Source organism: Rhinolophus sinicus, linkage group LG06, assembly GCF_036562045.2.
Source record: "Rhinolophus sinicus isolate RSC01 linkage group LG06, ASM3656204v1, whole genome shotgun sequence".
Taxonomy (NCBI): domain Eukaryota; kingdom Metazoa; phylum Chordata; class Mammalia; order Chiroptera; family Rhinolophidae; genus Rhinolophus; species Rhinolophus sinicus.
In genome coordinates, this window is record NC_133756.1 from 61,240,942 (window position 1) to 61,259,454 (window position 18,513).

The 18,513-nt window shown below is 37.7% G+C and overlaps 1 protein-coding gene and 1 pseudogene across 3 annotated transcripts in view; one reads left to right on the forward strand and one right to left on the reverse strand.

Moving 5' to 3' along the window:
- Positions 1 to 18,513, reverse strand: part of RNF144B (ring finger protein 144B) — a 168,817-nt gene that overhangs the window by 112,162 nt on the left and 38,142 nt on the right. The window contains exon 2 of one of the 3 annotated variants that reach the window (XM_074335175.1): positions 15,268 to 15,371. The exons of the other annotated variants lie outside the window; for them this stretch is intronic. The gene's annotated coding sequence lies outside the window, so the exon portion shown is untranslated. The remainder of the gene's footprint in view (positions 1 to 15,267; positions 15,372 to 18,513) is intronic. 3 annotated transcript variants of the gene reach the window in all.
- LOC109448685 (high mobility group protein B1) lies at positions 16,716 to 17,958 on the forward strand (annotated as a pseudogene).

Here is an 18,513-nt window from a genome sequence, read left to right on the forward strand (position 1 = left end):
GAAGGACAGATAAGGAGCTTCCCAGACAAGAAAAAGCTGAAGGAGTTCATCACCACCAAACCAGTTATTACAAGGTCTCTTAGAGGGACTTCTTTAAGATGGGAGGGTGGTTAAGGACAGGTGAATAGGGAAGGGATTAAGAAGAACAAATTGGGCATTATACAGTAGTCGTGGGGATGTAGGTTATAGCATAAGGAATATAGTCAATAGTATTGTAATAACTAGGTATGGTGCCAAATAGGTACTAGATCTATCAGGGTGATAGATGAGAATAGGGTTGGGGTCAGGATGAAAAAGCTGAAAGCATTAAGAAATATAAATTGATAGTTAATATAGTATGGGGAATATAATAAAAAATGTTGTAAAGGTCATGTAAGGTGCAAGACGGGCACTGGACTTATCAGGGGGATCACGTCACAGACTGTGTAGATGCCTAACCAATGCGCTATACATCTGAAGAGCTGAAGTAGAATAATATTGAATGTCAACTATAACTAAATATATAGGTATATATAGTCACGGGATGTGGAGTACAGCATAGGGAAGATAGTTGATAGTATTGTAACAGCTATATAAGATGTCAGAGGGGTGGGTAGTAGCTTGGGGGGTGGGTTATCACTTTATGAGGGGTTTAAATGGCTATTACGTTGCTTTGTGCACCTGAAACTAAGACCAAAAAAATGCCAGTTCATTTTTATCAATAGTTAAATCTTGAGGAGCTCATTCATTTAACCAATATATTCAAGTACATATTATGTGCCTGTTCCTAAATATGATTTCCATCTACCATTTTCCCAAGCTATATCAGGAAACCAGAAATGTCTTCATCTTTAACCTGAATCGTTCATGGACTGTCTTTGGCAGGGAACTTTTTGTTGTTTTGGTTCTAGCTGGGTAGGAAGTTGTCCTATGATTTCAGAGTTACGGGAAGCAGAGTTATGGGAAGTAAGACTAGGGAGGAGCCATGAGGCTGGGACAAAGTTGTTTCAGGGCTGAAATGAGCTATGCCTCTCTTAATCAGAGCAAGGAGTAGGATGGGTGGGAGAAGCATCTAACGTTCTTTGTTCAGAACACAGAATATCCCTTTATGGGTGCTTCTGGCTTTTCTTTTAAGAGAAAAAGGGAAAAAAAGACAAATGGATATAAGCATGCTGAAAAGAAAATAGATAACTTGTATGTTCCAAAGAATATATGTTAAATATGTTTTCCAAAGATTCTTAATAATACAGGTTTTTCAGGAACATGTTGTTATATAAAAGCAGTATATACTTATTTAACTAAATATGGAATACAAGGAAAGTTACTACAGATGGTAAAGTTTACATGGGAAATTATTCCGGAAGCAATGCTATACCTAGCAAATTTGGTCTGGAGTAAATCATCTACCACTCTTCCCTACATGACAAAACTATTTTCAGTTATATTTGCAGAAAGAAACAAAAAACAATGGCCAGAAAAGAAGCATAGGCAGAGACATTTTTATTGTACTTAATATACGATATCATGCCAACAAAAAATAATAAAGAATAAAAAAGAAAAGAAAGATTATCATTCAAAAAAGGTAGAAAAGTAATGGATCAATACACTTTAATTACTTTAATGTATTTTTTGAAGAGGGAAAACTTATATTTGTACATTGGACTAATTTTATTAATAATGAACATTAATTTATCTATATGTAATATAGTAACTGAATAGTTAATTTCAATAACAAGGAAATGTCTGAAAAAGTTCTTGTTCAGAGTAACACTAAATCATACTAATGTAATATTGTATTTTCTTGTTCCTTCTTTAGTGTTAAAACAAGAATTTAAAAAGAAAAAGAAAAGTTTAATTTTAAGGATATTATTCAAATTCAATAAAATGTAATGTGTAAATTAAAATTTACACTTACAAATAAAAATTGTACCCCTTGCAATTTGCACCATTTCAGTTTTTTTTTAATTTATTGGGGTGACAATTGTTAGCAAAATTATATAGATTTCAGGTGTACAATTCTGTATTACATCATCTATAAATCCCATTGTGTGTTCACCATCCAGAGTCAGTTCTCCTTCCATCACCATATATTTGATCCCCCTTACCCTCATCTCCCACCCCCCACACTCCTTACCCTCTGGTAACCACTAAACTATTGTCTGTGTCTATGAGTTTCTGTTTCTCATTTGTTTGTCTTGTTCTTTTGTTGTTTTTGGTTTATATACCACATATCAGTGAAATCACATGGTTCTCTGCTTTTCCTGTCTGACTCATTTTGCTCAGCATTACACTCTCGAGATCCATCCATGTTGTCACAAATGTTCCTATATCATCTTTTCTTACCACCGAATAGTATTCCATGGTGTATATATACCACAACTTCTTTATCCATTCATCTATCGAAGGACATTTTGGTTGTTTCAAGTCTTGGCCACCGTAAACAAAGCTGCAATGAACATTGGAGCACACGTGTCTTTATGGATAAATGTTTTCAGATTTTTTGGGTAGATACCCAGGAGAGGGATTGCTGGGTCATATGGTAATTCTATTCATAATTTTTTGAGGAACCTCCACACTGCCTTCCATAATGGCTGCACCAGTCTGCATTCCCACCAACAGTGTATGAGGGTTCCTTTTTCTCCACAGCCTCTCCAACACTTGTTACTATTTATACATTCTGACTGGGGTGAGGTGATATCTCATTGTGGTTTTTATTTGCATTTCTCTGATGACTAGTGATGTTGAGCGTTTTTTCATATGTCTATTTGCCATTTGTAAGTCCTCTTTGGAGAAATGTCTCTCCAGGTTATCTGCCCATTTTTCAATTGGGTTGTATGTTTTTTTGTTGTTGAGTTGCATGAGTTCCTTGTATATTTTGTATATTAGCCCCTTATCGGAGGCACTGTTTGCAAAAATCTTCTCCCATTCAGTTGGTTGCCTCTTTATTTTGTCGATGGTTTCTTTTGCTGTGCAGAAGCTTTTAAGTTTCATATAGTCCCATTTGTTTATTTTAGCTTTTACTTCCATTGCCTTTGGAGTCAAATTCATAAAATGCTCTTTGAACCCAAGGTCCATCAGTTTAGTACCTATGTTTTCTTCTATGCAGTTTATTGTGTCAGGTCTTATGCTTAAGTCTTTGATCCATTTTGAATTAACTTTGGTACATGGTGACAAATAGCAGTCCAGTTTCATTCTTTTGCACGTGGCTATCCAATTCTCCCAGCACCATTAATTGAAGATGTTGTCTTTCCTCCATTGTATGTTTTTAGCTTCTTTTTCAAAAATTATCTGTCCATATTTATGTGGTTTTATTTCTGGGTTCTCAATTCTATTCCATTGTTCTATGTGTCTGTTTTTCTGCCAATCCCCATCAAAATCCCAATGGCATTTTTTTAAAGAAATAGAACAAAAAATCATCAGATTTGTTTGGAACCACAAAAGACCCTGAATAGGCAAAGCAATCCTAAGAAAAAAGAACAATAATGGAGGTATCACACTTCCTGACGTTAGCTTGTACTACAGGGCTACAATAATCAATTTTTAAACACAGAAACTCCAAATGGTCACAAAGAGTGACAGAATTGAAGTAGATTTCTTTATCTGTACAACCACTGTACTGTCATTGTTTATTTAAAATCTACAGCTTAAACACAGAAATATATGGTTCAACAAGGGTCAGAGACTCGAACTATACCACTGAAAGTGAGCTCAAACAATTCTGAACCTTTAGGAACTTAGTCTCAAAATGAATGTGTGTGGATCACTCACATTGGAGGAATCCAGATTCCATGATGGACAGACCCATGGAGAGGTCCAAATAGATAAGAACTGAGGCCTCCGAACAACAGCCAGTGATTGAAGATTGAGCTGGGAAGTAGATAAATCTTCCCAGGCAAGCCTTCAGATGACTGACACTGTAGCCAATATCTTCAGTGCAACCTCATGAAAGAGTCTGACCCAGAACCATGGACTTAAGCTGCTCCCAGATACAAATCCTCAGAAACTGTGTGAGAGAAGAAATGTTCTTTTTTTAAAATTTATATATATACAATGATACATATATATAATGGAATATTACTCAGCTGTAAAAAAGAATGAAATCTTACCATCAGCAACAACATGGATGGACCTAGAGGGCATTGTGCTTAGAGGAGTAAGTCAGACAGAGAAAGACAAATGCCATATGATTTCACTTATATACGGAATCGAAAGAACAAAATAAGTGAACAAATGAAAACAGAAACAAACTGAGAGCATTTTGTTCTCAGTTTGAAACAAACAGGGAGCATTTTGATGGTTGCCAGATGAGAGGGAGTTGGGGGGATGGGTGAGAAAGGGGAAGGGATTAAGAAGTACAAATTGGTAATTACAAAATAGTCATGCAGATGTCAAGTACAGCATAAAGAATGTAGTCAATAATATTGTGGTGGCTATGTACAGTGTCAGACGGGTACTAAGTTTATCGGAGTGATCACTTCATTAGTTATATAGATGTCTAATCACTGAGTTGTATACCTGAAATCAATATAATATTGAATCTTAACTGCAATTGAAAAATAAAAAAAAATATTTAAATAAATAAATAAATAAAAGGCAGACCAAATTTTGTTGGTGTTATTTTTGTTTTATAACACACAACGCACCATTCATTGCATTCACCCACAGCAGGCCACTCCTACTGTCCCTCTTTGGTGAGCTGTGGCCAAGGAAAAAAGAGTTTTAAGTCTATTCTTGAATAAAATAAGAAAAATAGACTCACTAAATGGAGAGTAAATAATTATGATAGGTAGAAGAACAAAAACTATACTGCCCTCTCAAGAATACCAAAGTACCAGAATGGCATCTACACTTAAACTGCAATCTATGTAACAGATGTGGCAATTACATAAAATTTTTATACATAAATAAAAATGGCTCAAACATAGATATGTTTCATATTTAAATATGTGACTGTCAGTGTTATTTTTGACTGCCACCATACATGGAATAACTTACTCCCATTTTCTTAAAAGGGATACTGAAGGACACAAAAGTAAACCTGTGCTTCAACAGAGGCTACAAATAAAGAGAAAACCCTATTGACAGGTTAAAAAACAAGTATTAAATCTATTCAGTCTCACCTGGAAATCCAAGACATCTGAGCACTATTCCTGAACCTGTAGCTGAGCCCTTATTCACTACTGTCATTTTGGCAATCTTTTCTTAATTCCAGTAGACTGAACCACATGGCTATTCATATCCCAAAGAACAGCCAATCCACTTGTAAAGCCCAAGAAACCTGACATCTGCTGGCAGCTGAATCACACCACACTGTTTCTCTGCAATCACAATTGCAGTCCTGAGTGTCATCAAATGTGATGTGCAACCTTGTGCTAAGCCAAGACTGGGGTCCTGTAATCAAACACAAGGCTGTAAGATAAGACACCTCGTGGACTTAGCCAGAAGTCTTTTAAGCTCCAAATATTTTGCATGACCCTGTTTTCTATACAAGTATTTGATTTAATTAAACTCAATCTATTTCAATCCAAGTAATAGTTACCTTTATGAAAGGTGCTGGTATTAAACGGGGAGGTAGGGTAAGCAAGTATGAATTAAACAATCCCTGTTTCAAAATACTCACAGCCCAAAGGGGAGACTACAGGAACTCTAAAATAAAGGTAACAACAGAATAATGGCCCTGGTACAAAGGAAACACAGAAGAAAGAGTCATCTGGAGGATTAGGGAAGGTGATAAAGAGCTGGGTTTAAAGGACAAACAGGAGTTCACCAGGCAAGAAGCAGGAAAATTGCCTCCAGTTAAATCAGTACTCATGAATGTCATGTCAATTTACCTTATCCATGAGTACCTTTAATAGTGAAGACACTACCCATCATTCTTATTTCAACCTAACAGCCATAAAGTAATTTGTAATGTCTATTTCTCTTGGTATCCACATGACAAAATATTTATGAATAAATACATTTATGAATCAATGACCCATTTACTGAGGACTTACCTTGTGCTAGATATTACAATAGGTATGTCAGTCCCACAATATCCCCTAAACATTCTATATTATTATCTTTACAGATGAACTCCTTAGTTAGATCAAGTTCCCCTAGCTAGTTAATGGCTGAGCCAGATTTTGAACCACGTTTATCTAATGCCAATGGTTCTAGTCTTAATCCCCACTGCAAATTTCCTCTTTTATAAATCATATGCATGTCTAAACAAATCCCTAGTTTCTCTCTTAGTAAAAATCCCCAAGCTGACATGGTTATGCTCTCCTTCAGCTATGTTACGGAACTAGAGCTAAAAGTTTCCCTTTCACAATTGCTTAAGCCAGAGCCCCTCCTGTTAGCACTGACCAAATAATAAATGTTGGGCTTACATGGGGAAGTGGAAGAATATTTGGTTTGCAGGATGTTGACCTACACTAGAGATTTTTTAGCTTGGGAAGACCCCATTTTCTGAGTAGCAAAAGGAAGAGAAACTCTACAGCTGAAATGACTCAAGAAGGAACTTAAGATAATTGAATACTTCTATATGCTTCATTCCATTTAAGGTTTTTCTGATGAATACAGCATGAAAACACAGCAGAACTAAACGGAACCAGTGGACTGAACCCCCCAAAAAAAAGCTTTCCAAAGCTCAGAGGCATCCAAATATTATCAAAATATTTTTAATGCTTGTATAAAGAAAAAAAATGGAAGGAAATAGGGAGGGAAAAGAATCCACATAAAAATAAAGACCCACTGAACTGCAAAGGTTAAAAATGAAGAATCTCACCCTTGCCAACTCCTCCTCTGAGTTGATCAAGACTCACCCCTGGTTTCCCAATCCTAGTTTTCTCCCACTACATCTGATTCTTAAACAACACGGGTTAGAACTGAGTGGGTCCACTTGTACAGGGATTTTTTTCAATAAATATTTTCTCTTCCTTAAGATTTTCTTAACATTTTCTTTTCTCTAGCTTACTTTATTGTAATAATACAGTATATAATACATATAACATACAAAGTATGTGTTAATTGACTTTTTGTATGGCTTCTGGTCAACTGCAGGCTATTAGTAGTTAGGTTTTGGGGGAGTCAAAAGTTATATGTGAATTTTTGACCATATGGGGGGGTCAGCGCCCCTAACCCCCATGTTTTGCCTTCAATTTGCAAAAAAATCCCACAACATCTGTGAAGTGCAATAAAACACGATATACCTATAGATAGTGATGATGATTGTACAACATTGTTCGAGGGTCAACAATATGTACAAAAGGAAATAGTACATGGTGGTCCACTGAATTTCCCCCATTATGAGAAACAGCTCCTAAACAACTAAATCTAGGATCTTTGAATGTGGCACAATTTTCTTGCTATTTAAGGAAATTATATCAAATTGTGGTTGGAAAAAAACTAGCTAAGCATTCTTTTAAAAGTTCGGAACAATCTAAATTTTGGATTTAGACACACAAGAAAGTTTTGTTTTCTTTCAATCCAATTTTAAACTGAATTAGTTGAGGCTGCTGCAAAGACAAATTACATAATTATAGCAACCTACTTAGTTAATACAGCTACAGTAAAGGAATACAGTCAGAGGGAAGGACAGGCACCTAAAATCTTTTTTTCTGCTTTCTCCACTAATTTCTCTTCAGTAACAGAAAAGGAAAACAAAAATATTATATTGCATATTTAATGTGCAAAATCCACCTGACATTAAATAAATTTAAAATTATATTTCCTACGAAATATAAATTTTATCACTTCTTATAAAATAAATCTATGCTTTTATGGGGGATGGAAAATTGTTCCTTAAAGGGTTACTAAATGCATTTATTTACATTTAATATAGCTTTCACCACATCAATACAGTCATGTGCCACTTAACGATGGGGATACATTCTGAGAAATGGATCATTAGGCGATTTTGTCATTGTGTGAACATCATAGAAAGCACTTAGACAAAACTAGCCTACTACACACCTAGACTACATGGTTTAGCCTATTGCTCCTAGGCTACAAATCTGCACAGCATGTTATTGTACAAAACAATAGGAGGATAAATGAAGCACAAGAGAAAAACGACGCCATCAAGAGACGCGGTAAACACAAGATGTAGGAGGCTGCTGCCGGCATAACACGGCATACTGCTTTACAGCAAACATTTTTTTAATAAGTATCAAAAGTATACTTTAAAATAATGATAAAAAGCATCGTATAATAATGCATAAACCAGTAACATAGTCGTTTATTATCATTATCAAGTATTATGTACTATGCATAACTACATATGCTACACTTTTATATGACTGACAGCATAGTAGGTGTGTTTACACCAGCATCACCACAAACACGTGAGTAATGCGTTGCACGACAAAGTACAACAGCTATGATGTCACTAGGCAATAGGAATTTTTCAGCTCCATTATAATCGTATAGAACCACCATAGTACATGCAGTCTGTCATTGACTGAAACACCATTATGCAGTGCATGACAGTAAATCAATCACACTCACAGTATATGTAACAGGAAGGGATTGATGCTGCCTTAAGAATCATCTTTATTGAAATGTCCTGATTATTAAAGAAATTTTTGAGCAATAATATCTTGTTACTATTTTTAAAAGCCATGTTTAACCGAATTACTATTCCCACTTAATTTTTAGGACTGAAGAGAATCTCAAAATTTACTGAATACCAGAAAGGGGATACAAAAATCAAACTTACACAAGGTAAGAGTCTTTTATTATGTCATCCCAGCAGAAATTGGGCATACTTGAGCAAGTTTTAGAAACAAGAAAGCTATACTGCCCATAAGTTTGAACATTAACTTAGAATGTCTCTCCAGTGTTCAATCTACCATCAAGATGAGCATCAAAATACAATGAGAACATATTTTTTTAAGCGATTTGTTTAAATGTTTTCATTGAAATCGACACACAAAAAACAATGCCAGCAACTGTAGTACACAGTGAATATAACTTTAAGGAACAAATAAGTAACTTGTTTAACAAGGAGCCAGATTTCAGAGTTAGTGAAAGAAAGCCAGATCTAGTGACGCACATTTAATCACTCCAGGAAGGAGATTAAAGTAAAAAGATTCAATTGTTACATTAAATATTCAATGCAACATGAAGAACACAACTCCTTTAAAGACTTCACAACAAATATTAACTTATTCCTCATACCAATTATGTTTAAGACCAGGGTGTTTATGACAACAGCAGCAATGCTGCTGTTCAAATAATAAGCAGGCAAAACTGTTCCTACTGGCTTCAACGAATGAGAAAGAGATTAAGCAGGGAATTTTCAAGTGTATATAAAATGTGGTAAGGAATTAGAAAATGGGACATGGAAAAATTGAAAGTAGTGAAGGTGTAATTCACTTACCAGGAAATGATATAAAAATAATCAACTCATTCAATGAAAACATAAGACAGAATTAGGTCAGCGATGCTGAAAACATAGTACAAAATTAGGTCAACAACACAGACCTAGAAACCTCCTTCCTGTCTCCCAACTCTGCACGTACTTCAGTCAATGCTGGCTACCTTTTCACCAACTAATCCAATGTTAAGCTAAGAAAGAACAGCGCTGAGGTGAAAGGAGGCCAGACCCCCTATGAGAGTGTCAAAGTATGTAAAGCCTTGCAGAAGCGTCGGCACCCTGGAGCTGGACGTGAATGTGAGAGTACAGCTGAATAGAACATAAACTATCTCCACAAAGAACTTCTGTGATGCACTGCGTGACCCAGAGTCAACCCTGGAAACTCCTTCACAGCTCCATCACCAGAGAATCTGCAGAGGGAGGGAGGAAGGGAAGCTGTAAAATCCGGCTCTCCCTGTTCCTTTTCAAGACTCCAAGTGGGTTAGAGCCCTTAGATGCTTTAAATGACAGCTGCTGGGTGGGCGAGGGAGGTGTCCCATCTGGTCCCAGTTAACACTGGCAAGAGCAAGGCTGGCTCCTCTGCCCTTCTCCTCTTGATTCCAGGTTCCTCTTTTCGCCTTCCTTCTCCCCAGGTGCTTGGGACTTAGATGGTGTCTGAATAAACTGCCTTACATATGCTCCAAAACTTCAACCTTACTCTACTCCATACTCCAACTCCATAATTTGCTTAGGTAAGCTGGGCGTACTGGAAAATGATCTGAGGGCATTAATTCACATTAAAATGTGAATAATTGACAGGTCTTCCCATCGCAACTCCCCACTCTTTCTCACCATTAAATCAAGTCAATCTCCTAGTCCCTGTATTTTAGGCAGTATAGAGAAGGAATCTGGGGATAGGTTGGGGTGAGAAGTTTGCTTTTCTGTTGCCCCATCAATCACACCACTTGCCAGCCTTGGAAAATGGCAAGGAAGCAGCCAAGTGACAATTTTAACTTCTTGAAGGGCAGGCTTATGGCATCCCTGGCTCTGCTTTCTCCCACTGCCACCCATGGAGGGAAAGCCCAGACCATCTCATGCCTCCTCCTCTCCAGTCTTCTAATTTTAACAAAGAAATGAAGTTCTAACACATGCTACGACATGGATGAACCTTGAGCACATTATGCTAAAAGAAAGAAGCCAATTACAAAAGGACAAATACTGTATGATTCCACTTATATGAGGTACCTAGAAGAGGCAAATTCACCGAGACAGAAAGTAGAATAGATGTTACCAGAGGGCACGGGGCAAGGAGGAATGGAGAGTTGCTATTTAGAATGATGAAAAAGTTCTAGAAAATAGTCATCCCTCAAAGATATTGCAAGGTTGTTTCCACACCACCGCAATAAAGCAAGCCTATCTTTTTGCTGGTGGAGAGTCTTGCCTTCAGTTTGCAGAAAAAACCCGCAACATCTGTGAAGTGCAATAAAACAAGGTATACCTGTAGATAAGGGTGATGATTGTACAACATTGTGAATGTACTGATGCCACTGAACTGTACACATAAAAATGGTCAGTTTTATGCTATGTACATTTAACCACAATTCTAAAAATTACAACGAAACAAAAAAGAAAAAATTTAGCAAAGAGAGATAACCTCACACATACCCCCCACCCCCCACCTCCCCACCCCTCACTGAAACCAGTTTAGTCCTGGCACTTCAGTGTCTCTCCATCTTTTCTGGTTCCTGTAGGCATGGACACCACTGTCCACACAAAGATCTGGCTCCCAGAGTAGACAGACAGAGAGTATCGACTGTCTCCTGATTTGGTGTTACACAACAGAGCTATGCAGGGAGTTCAAGCAATGTCTCTTCCTTGCATTTTACCTATTCTCTCAGGTAGGGGACCCCATTCTTGCTCCCCATGATCCTCTATGCCATCCCTGAGCCCAATACCCACCGGTTAATTAGTGGGTGGCCTTGAATCCATGTTCACTATTTTCAGGTAAGCCTTGATGTGACCCAGACAAATCCATTCCCCAGCCTGAGTGGACGCCACTGGAGCCTTGGCAGCTGGGTGAAGTCATCAAATAATTGGGCTAGCTGCTGGAAAAAAATATGGAGTCCTCTCTCTTCCTTTCTTTACCACGTGCTTGGTATCTTTGTAACACAAGGTATTCATTCATTAGACCGTATTTACTAATTATTATGCCATGCAAATGTGCTGTACAGCATGATGGTTAAGAGCACATGAGTGAATACAAACTTCTGTGCAGTACTGTGTGACCCAGGGGAGTCTCCTCAACTCCCAGTGCCTCAGTTTCCTCATCCATAAGATAGAGATAACAGTTGTGCCTATCTCATAGGATTTTCATGAAAATTAAGTGTGATACACATAAAAGGTTTAGGAAAAATACCTAGCACATATTGAGCATTCAAAGTAAAGTGTTGTTCTTGTTATCTGAATCAGTTTATTATCCTCAGTCTTCATTGCTCATTTCTGATGTGTGACATTTTTCATTCCCAATGTTCGACACTTCTGTCCCTCAAAAGTTAAGGAATGGGCTGCAAGAGGATGACTTTACTTTTTATTTCATAATTTTCTCTACAGTTTTTTCACCACTTGTACTACAGTCGCCAAAACACCAGCCAGCCATCTGGCACATGCTAATCCAACCAAAGTTCTCCACCTCATTAGAATTCTCAGGAAAGATACCCTTTTTTAAAACCGTAGGATGCAAAAATGTAAACAGAGATGAATACAGATGAGGGGCATAGGGAAGAAGTTCTATGGCAACATTTGAAACTCTGGTCCAGCTATTCCTGTGTCCAGCCCCTCTGACTTCCCAATTATGAGACCACAATTTCCTGTTTTTGCATACACTAGTTTGAGTGGAGTTTCAGTCACTTGCAACTAAGAGAGCTTTGACTGATAATCTCGAAAACGATCTCTTTAGACATGATAATGGAAATACTGATATCCATTTCATCTGTCTCTTCCCCCAGTGTTATTTCTGACATACTTGTAACGAAGAGTAAAATTCCTTTTTGGCTAAATGCCTGAGGAAATAACTGTGCTCCTTAAATAAATGAAGATCATCTGAGGAACAGTAAAAATAGGTTTAGAAAGCAACATCTTGAACTCCAGCCAGCCTGTTCATCAAAGACTTTACGGAGCATTAAAAGAACCGAGAGCTCCATCTCTTATAGGCACTTCTGCCATGCCCCACATGTACCCTCCCCATCCATGGCCACACTGCACAAGGATAGGGGTTCACGCTGCCTCCATCCACACCTAGGAAAGATGGCTGTCCACCTGGGAACCCTTGCCTTCCCTTGAAAAGCATTAGGCATTGGGTCCTCAGTGAGGTCTTCTCCTGCCCACACATAAACTCCTGAGGTTTCCATGGCACTCCTCTTAGTTTATGATTTTATGATGGTTTAGTTCTACATCTATTTTACCTGCTAGTCCTTAAAATGCTCGAGGGAAGAAATTTCCATATTCATTTCACCAATTGTATCACCTGGAACAAACTGGGCACTCAGCACAGGGCTGATGAATGGATGGGTTGAGTCTTCCTGACACTGACCTCCTTACTTAGGCTTCCACTTGTGGTCTCCTTGCACACTTGACTGGTTGTTCACCCACCTGCCCACGTTCCCTAGAGTGAGACCCATCAGGACCCCTGCCTTACCCTGCTCTTTGGTTTAGCCTCTGTGTCCTTTCATCCCCTATTCTGCCTGCTGCTTCCAAGACTCAGTTCAGACATTACAAGTCATGAAGAAATTATCATGAGATGACTTTCCCTTTGGGATCTCCTTAACTTTTATTTTACCATCACAGATAGGGTACTATGAAATATGGAGAAACTTTCAAGATCTACAGCAAGTCATCATCTGGGAGTTATTAACTACAGTGACTGTACTCTTGAAGCATGAGCACACAGAGATACACCTGCAGACACAAGACATGCAAACACATGCACACACATGCACAGACAAATACACAAAGACATGCAAAAGATTACTGAAAATTTAGAAATATGCTAAGAATCATTTTTTATGTGTATGTAAGATAGGCGCTATTTTCCTTTCAAGAGATGAATGTCGCTAACATTTTATTTGTCCATGTAAAGAGTACACCATTCAATAATATATTTGTTTTAAAAGCAGAATTCAGTTAAAAATGTCAGAGCATTCTTCAGGAGTTAAAACACTGTGTAGCAACAATATTCAATCAAACACCACTAAACAGTCTGGCCTCAGTTATATGAGGGCAGATGGGGCTTATATCTATCTAGCAAATGTTTATCTTATTCATTTTCATAATATCAGAAATAGACTAATTAGACTTGATTTAAAATCTCAAGTGATTTTTAGCCTTTCACTGTTTGTGTAGTCTGAATCCTAGCAGGAAAGTCAATGAAATATAAACATTTGGCCATAATTTTTGCCTCAAGGGAAGTTGAAAGTTGAGCAGCAGTACTTGTATGAGTATTTTCTAGCAGTTAACAAAAGCTATCTGTTTCTAATGTAAAAATGAGCCATTTTAAAAACTTGATGGGACCCCAAAACAGAGAACCAGCTACCTCCCCACTTTCTCCTGAATCCAGTTTTCAGTGTCAATGACTTCATGATTTAAATTAAAGGTAATTTCCATACACAGCACCTACATGCAAATGTAAATTTAAGAGTAATCAAAGTTAAGTGTAAAAGTCAGGATTAGATAATTTCAGACTTAGAAAAAGACTTAGCAGTGGTTTAGTTCAACCCCATTAGAGAAACAGGCCTAGAAAGATAATATTTGTCCAAAGTCACAGAGGTAAGGACAGAACCAGAGGCTCTAGACCAGATGTCAGGTCAAACATTTTCTTCCACAGTTCAAACTGTTGTCCTAAGCACTGGAGTACTTGCCTTAATAATCCACCTTACTTATCAACACTTATGATAAGAACAGTGGGTGCCACGTGTATGTAAAACAATATCATTAGGTTCATCTCAAAAGGACAACACTATAGTTGTTTAAATCAATTGTATAGCACTCTTTGCCCCCTACAACCCTCCATGAAAAAAATAAAATCTCAGTTAGTGAGGGCAAATTGCAACCCAATCTTTAACCTTATGGCACTCCTGAAGATTATTTAAAAATTCTGAAGTAAAACAAAAATAGGATCATCATAACCTTTAGCATGGGAAGTAGGGGGCATATCAAACAATTGTATTGAATTTTTTCATGTTCTTAGAATATCAAAATCACCTGATATGAATTTACCTAAATAATCCAATTATTTTATGATTTTTTAAAAGGTTTATAAACTATTCACTATTGAAATGTATAACATCAATTTGGTACATCATGTTACCTTGTGTAAATTAAAGCCGAATTCTTAATTAGTCTAAAGCGCCCTCTAGTGTTCCTATGTAAAAACTTCTTTTAAGAGAAGGTGCTGTCCTCCCTAATAGTGGCTAGGGTCCCTTTTTGCCCTGGACAGCCTGGATTTAAGCCTATTGTCCTGCAATCCTGTTTGGCTGAACATTCGCCTTGGTATTTGCACTTCAATGGAGAATTACTATTAACATTCGCATTAAACGCTGGGTTGTTTGAGTAGCCCTCCACTTTGTATTTGCAACTTCCTCCATGGTATTTATTGTCCAGTACTATGTGAAGCACATGAGCAGTGGTATGGACTGAATGTTTGTGCCCCCCACTCCGCCAAAAAAAGTCGTATGTTCAAGCCCTAATTCCTGATGTGGTGGTATTTGGAGGTGGGGCTTTGGGGAGGTAACTTGGTGTAGGTCATGAGGGTTGGGTCCTCACAATGGCATTAGTCCCTTTTTAAGAGGAAGAAACCAGAGCACCCCACCACCACCCACTGCACACATTGAGGAAAGGCCATGTGAGGACATAACAATAAACGGCCATTTGCAAACCAGGAAGCGGGCTCTCACCAGACACCAAATCTTCCAGCGCCTCGATCTTGGACTTCCAGACTCCAGAACTGTGAGAAATATGTTGTCACCCAGTCTGTGGTGTTTTGTTATAGTAGCCTAAGCTAGAACAAGCAGAGAACAGAGATGTCACTCTAAGGAAGGATGACCAGCAATGACCCATCTCTATTTTCTCCAACACTTCCCAAACGCAGTGGAACTACCACTTCCTTTTCAGGACAGCGGGGCATTTGCTGACAAAAGAAAATGCACTCACAAGAGAGAGTTGCTGGTGGCAGCTAAGCCCTCCAGCTTCTGGTGGTGGTAAGAGAACACTCTGATGCCCTATGCCCTTGGATTTGCCAACTAGTTATGCCATGTCCGTGCTCAGGCCTACAGGACGTATGGAAATGTGAAGGCACAGCTAGCTGGTAGGGTCTGTGGGAAAGGTGGGAAATTATGGGTTAGGGGTTTCTAAATATTTGCAGAGAAAAGAGGCCAAGAGTGCTACCTTAGAGCATCCAGAGACTGATCATAACACTCTTAACAAATGATTTGGTCATTTACTGTATGATATATATATAATTATTAATTATATTATTTGGTGATGCTTTTTTTATTTTGCAATAAGCCCTTTCAATGACAGTGAGCTCAAAAATGGAAGTTTACATTTAGTAAGATGTTAAATGCTGAATTTCCTATTCTCAGATTAATGATGAATGTGAAATTGCACAAAATACCAACATTTGCCACCCCCCACAGCCAGGAGGAACAAAGTGATATCATTAACCGGGTGAAAGCCCCAAAACATAAATCTGCTGAAGCAGCATTATAATAGACATCAAAAATTAGTAGCTATTTTAAGAACCCTGTACTTGCAGTTTATGATTTATCACATGCAGCTGGAGAGGTGCTTACATACCATTTAGATCCAGTGCTTGTTCTTCTAAATTGACTTTGTCAATTTTTTATTTCAAGTTATGATGTTCATGTACAAAAAGTGAAGTAAAAGCTATGTGTGTCTGGTAATGAAAACAGAATTTTTATGAACAGTTTAATGTTGCTAATTTTATATCAGTGTTATCAAGGCTTCACCTACAAAGATCAAATAATTCCAAGAATGGTTTGATTTTTTTTTTTATCTAATTCACGAAATCGAAGTAATGCTTTTGAAATTTAGTCTGCTTAAGATAAAACATCTGACAATCCTGTACATTTAGTTGAAAAGTTCAAAATTAAATACAAAAGCATTTGTTTTTGCAAGTGATACTAATTTTGGTGGGACACTGTGCACATGGTAAAAACAATATTTCGCTAAAAAAGATGCTAATTTTTGAAAGACTGAGGAGGCTGCGTCTGGCTCCGGCTCTCACAGCCATTGCAGTACATCGAGATCCATAGAGACAGTGCCAGGGCAAGTGTGAGTCGGACAGGCCCTGGGCAACTCTGTGCTCGCTGAGAACAAATAACTAAACACGGGCAAAGGAGATCCTAAGAAGCTGAGAGGCAAAATGTCATCATACGCATTCTTTGTGCAACCCTGCTGGGAGGAGCACATGAAGAAGCACCCAGATGCTTCAGTCAACTTCTCTGAGTTTTCTAAGGGCTCAGAGAGGGGAAGACCACGTCTGCTAAAGAAAAAGAAAAATTTGAAGACATGGCAAAGGCTGACAAGGCCCGTTATGAAAGAGAAATGAAAACTTATATTCCTCGTAAAGGGGAAACAAAAAAGAAGTTCAAGGATCCCAATGTACCCAAGAGGCCTCCTTCGGCCTTTTTCTTGTTTTGTTCTGAGTATCGCCCAAAAGTCAAAGGACAGCATCCGGCCTATCCACTGGTGATGTTGCAAAGAAGCTGGGAGAGACGAGGAATGACACTGCTGCAGATGACACACAGCCTTATGAGAAGAAAGCTGCTAAGCTGAAGGAAAAATACGAAAAGGATATTGCTGCATACCGAGCTAAAGGAAAGCCCGATGTGGCAAAAAAGGGAGTTGTCAAGGCTGAAAAGAGCAAGAAAAAGAAGAGGAGGAGGAGAGGAAGATGAAGAGGATGAGGAGGAGGAAGATGAAGAAGATGAAGATGATGATGATGAATAAGCTGGTTCTAGCAGTTTTTTTTCTTGTCTATAAAGCATTTAACCCCCTGTACACAACTCACTCCTTTAAAAGACAAAAATTGAAATGTAAGGTTGTGTAAGATTTGTTTTTAAACTGTACAGTGTCTTTTTTTGTATAGTTAACACACTACCAAATGTGTCTTTAGATAGCCCTGTCCTGGTGGTATCTTCAATAGTCACTAACCTTGCCTGGTACAGTATGGGGGTTGTAAATTGGCATGGAAATTTAAAGCCGGTCCTTGTTGGTGCACAGCACAAATTAGTTATATATGGGAATGGTAGTGTTTTCATCTTCAGTTGTCTCTGATGCAGCTTACACAAAACAATTGTTGTTCTGTTAACTGAATACCACTCTGTAATTGCAAAAAAAAAAAATTGCAGCTGTTTTGTTGACATTGTAAATGCTTCTAAGTACATACAATTTTTTACGAGAAAAAAAAGATGCTAACTTTTAAATTAAGATATGAAGCGGAAATAGAATTGGAATTGTTTAGTGTAAATGTAAAGTTATAATTTCACCCACAAAAGTTGATTATACCAATTGAAACAGTAGACTATTTCAATTGGTAAAATTGTAAACTATACCAAAATTTTTATGAGGAAGCTGATGTTGAATTAAAACAAAACAAAACAAAACAAAACAAAAACACTTCAGCATGGCCCCGCTAGACTTCTCTCTTTGCTGCCCATCAACTGGAACTACTTAGTAATTCAATATGTGTCCTATCAATGGTATTAAACTTTTTCATAAATGAATCCTCTAAGTTCAGGGTACATTTGTTCAATATCAGAAATTGTAATCAGAGAATTCAAGGAGCATTAGAAGTCTTCACCTTTTGAAGCTTTTGGAGAATTACAATTATTTAAAAATAAAGCTTGCACAAAGGAAGACCTTGAAACATCTCAACCATAGCAAAGAAGAAGTAAATCAATGGGTACCCAAATCATGTCCAAGATTTAATGGTGAAATTCTGTAATTCCTCTTTGGAATATATCCACTGTGGGGAGAAACTTTTATAATGTCCACTGGAATGGAAGAAAATTAGGAGGGCCTATGATTTTTTTAGCATCACAGTTTAGGGAAACATCAAAAGAATTATATCTGGAGATAATTTATTTGATGAATTTTGTGTTCTAGAAATATTTGTC